Raw genomic sequence first — 3832 nt, forward strand, 5'->3', positions numbered from 1 at the left:
AACATGATATAAACCCAAATTTCCATTCACTCGTTAATTTATCATCTAAGTTACAAATTGATCAAATTATGTTAAATATCACACTACTTATCTCTGTACAGCAAGAGAGGGATATCCGGCAGCGCCAGTTTTTATAGCATTGTTGCTTAAACTTATTTCAAACGTTTTACTCACTTACCGAGACTCGGATTCTGTTACGTCATCTTCAGGAGGAAAACATTTCTGCATGATTAAAAATAAAAGTTAAATTTGGCAAAAAATGGTACAAACATGCGTCGTGTGCAAAATTATTGTTGTTATTTTAAATTATTTGGTAAGAATAATGCAGGGTGCAGTATACGTAACGATAATAACTTAGTTTATTTCTTCGTTAACGGTTACTACGGGCTACTATCACTCGCACACAGTTGTAGGCCTAAGTTAACAAATAACGTATTCACTTTCAATAGAACTTTACTGTCTATTGGTACTACGAATAACGTACAAATGGAATTAATTACACAGTTTCACAGCTAATCGATAGATATCTGAATAAGTCAACATTAATTTTTGTCAATATCCAATACCTTATGTAGGGGTAAATATTTATTGGAATTACATTTTTATATCTAAGACAAAATAACTCTTTTTAAACAGTTTAATGTTCGTTTCAAAAACTATCTATTTTATATACGATTTCCTTATATATTTTTGACAGTTAGTAGAAATAAATAAAAATATTACGAAATAATTATCAGATAATATTATCAAATATAGTACATGCTGTAATTTCATAAATTTATATACGTTTATCTTATTTATTAATGATTAATATTTCTTTCCTGCTAGAGGGGGTACGACTTCTATAAACATTATCTTTCCTGCTTTGTGTCTCTTTAGATAAATACTGCAGTTTAAAAATAAATTATTTATTTAGAACATACGGTTTATGTAGCATGTGAATAAAATTTAAATACTTCACTCAACGGACCGAAAACTTATTCAATGCTTCACTGATTCTTGTATTTATAATGTATCCTCGTTTCTAAACATTACTCATCATGTTAGCAGCTCCCTCTAAAAAAACAAACTAAACTGAAACATTGAAAAATAATTCTTACAAAAATACAATTTATGCTAAACAAATTACAGATGGAAAAAAAAAGCAGAAACTTCCGTACTTTGCTTATAGTGTTTAAACCAAACAGTAGTACATTTTTTCATTATTTCCATGAGTATTTAGCATTAACAACAGGAAATATTTAAAGCCAATTCTACATTTGTCTTTTTTTTTCTCCACACCAAGTAACTAGTGTGTCATATGAATGATTTTTTTATGTGTCATAGTGTGACACTAATAACACAGGTTGCTGTATTTAATGTTACACAGTTTTCTGGTTTCATGTCCGTAATTTTGTATTTGAGATTGAAAACAAACATTTGAAGTAATTGTTGTAATGACGTCAAGTGTGTTTATAGTCGACAAAAGTTGTAGTGTTATTGTTTGGTTTGATTTTCGCGCAAAGCTACACGAGAGCTATCTGCGCTAGCCGTCCCTAATTTAGCAGTGATAGAATAATAGGAAATAGTGAACACAACTCACCGCCAACTCTTCGGCTACTCTTTTTTACCAACGAATAGTGGGATTGACCGTCACATAAAAACGCCCTCACGGCTGAAAGAGCGAGCACATTCGGTGACGGGGATTCGAACCCACGACCTACGGATTGCGAGTCGAGCACCTTAAACACCAGGCCTTGTAGTTTTAGTGATGTATTTTTTTATAATATTTCTGAATTATTTTGTAAGCATTCTTTCCAAAAAAAAAAAAAAAAATCCATGTGGCGGTGGGTGCTGCTGGCTGTCTTCCCTCTAGCTCAAAATTAGGGACGGCTCTACCTGAATCTTATGTGTGCTTAAGCAGCGGGAGTAGATGAGACGATTGATTGTTTGTTTGTTTAAATTATGCACAAAGCTACACAAGGGCTATCTGTGCTCTGCCCACCACGGGTATCGAAACCCGGTTTCTAGCGTTGTAAGTCCGCAGACATACCGCTGTGCCACTGGGGGGCGAGACGATTGAAGACAGAAGTTTGGTATGGTAAACACGTGTGAAGACAGGTCGGAAACCGTTTATGATTTAAGTGCTTTTCTCATAATTCTACACGCTTCTTCATTGTTTTACTTACAAAATATAAGTAAACGTTCTTTACCGCGTTGATTTATTTTAAAATATTCAAATACTTATTTAGCTGAAAACAATGTTTAAACTTTTTTTTTCGGGTGAAATGTGCGTAGAACGAAACCAAAACCTGATTGTGTATATGTATGTTATGACAAAGAATTAGTGGGTAATACAGAAAATAGATCTCACCGAAAAAGCTAATTCCCACGTCGGTAGAGGGCGCTGAACTTCCCCTATAACGCACGCCATTCGCCCCAAAGCAGCCAAACTAATCACCTGAAGATTTAGAGAAATACGTTGTTTTTATAACCTAGTAATGGTTTTAAAGCAACTTATTAAACAGTACATTTTTTTAAACAGAGAAACTGGACGATTATTATAGGATTAGGGCTATACTCTAATCTGTCAAAAGATAAGTCATGTTATAGAAATGCATTATTTCTTTCATCCTACAAATATTTTTAATGGCTGTTACGTAACTTAACAAAAGTGAACGAAACGGTAGAAAGGAAACTCCTCGTGATATAAAAATGATTTATAAATTATTATTTAAAATGGTTGTCAATATATGGGAAAGTTTAATATGAATGTTTTTGGACTACTAAGTTAGCATGCCAAGTTTGGTCTCGATCGGTCAACTAATTTAGGAGGAGATGCGTCCACAGACAGACAGAAAGTTTTCCTTGATATTGGATAGTTACCGTATCGGTATGGTTTAATAAGTATAGCGCGTATCTGAAGAACGTCTGTACTCCAGATTTTTATACTCAGCTGGATAATGGGTGGGATAAAATTCCCGGAAATAGGGGCGGTATTAACGAGGATAATTTATCATTTTGGACACGTAATCAGGTTTCTATTACCAGTTCTTTGCTTTAGTATACAGTGGCTTTTTTCAGTTGACCAATAAGCCTTCTATAATAAGACTATTAGTTTGGGTGTTAACTGTGAACAGGATTTTCGTGAAGAAAGGGGTATCGTTTTGTGTGTTAACATGGGTACACTGTTAATCAAGTGTGGGTTAGGGTCTTTTTTTTTTTGTCTATATGTATAGCTGTTTCTAAGAATATACCAATACTGCAAATTTTTCACGTTAATTGGAAAGATACGTCGTGTGTTATGCCGGATTTGTAATTATGGGATTTCTTTTTCTGGAATAAAAACATTTATATAACACAAGTTATTATATTTTTTTACAAACTTATTATTTCTGTAAACAACCTAAGAAGAAACTATTCGTTTAATATGTTATAGTTTTTTTTTAAATCATAATTTATAGAATGTGAAACAACTGAATCAATGTAAGTACTAACTGTTGTCAGGGGCAGAGGGGCTTTCCGATGTTCCTCCAGCCACTGAGGGACAAAAGTCGATTTGAGGCAGACCGTGGATACTATTCTCTCCAAGTGATCACTTCTGCTGGTCCTGGTTATTGGAGAGTCTCCAGAAAAGCAGTTTTGAAATGCTGTGGTTACCTGCAAACCGAAATATCTTTACTGTAATAGTAAGAATTCCGTTAAAAGGCCTGGAGATATATCTCTAACTAATATCTGAAGAGTTATCCTCAATTTAACTGATCAAAATCCGTTAATATCTCGGATTTACTTTACCCCTGGCAAACAGAAATAGATCCCTTAATTACGAATAAATTTTAAAAAATTCTAAACC

The 3832-nt window shown here is 33.7% G+C and overlaps 1 long non-coding RNA gene across 1 annotated transcript; it reads right to left on the bottom strand.

The window, feature by feature from the left end:
• Positions 1-29: 29 nt before the first annotated feature.
• Positions 30-3816, bottom strand: LOC111084506. The gene is made up of 3 exons (XR_002609597.1): positions 3478-3816; positions 2354-2440; positions 30-222 (listed from the first exon to the last, which is right to left on the bottom strand). It is a non-coding gene; the product is annotated as an uncharacterized LOC111084506 (long non-coding RNA).
• Positions 3817-3832: the final 16 nt, after the last annotated feature.

Source organism: Limulus polyphemus, unplaced genomic scaffold (assembly GCF_000517525.1).
Source record: "Limulus polyphemus unplaced genomic scaffold, Limulus_polyphemus-2.1.2 Scaffold77561, whole genome shotgun sequence".
In the NCBI taxonomy this organism is placed as follows: domain Eukaryota; kingdom Metazoa; phylum Arthropoda; class Merostomata; order Xiphosura; family Limulidae; genus Limulus; species Limulus polyphemus.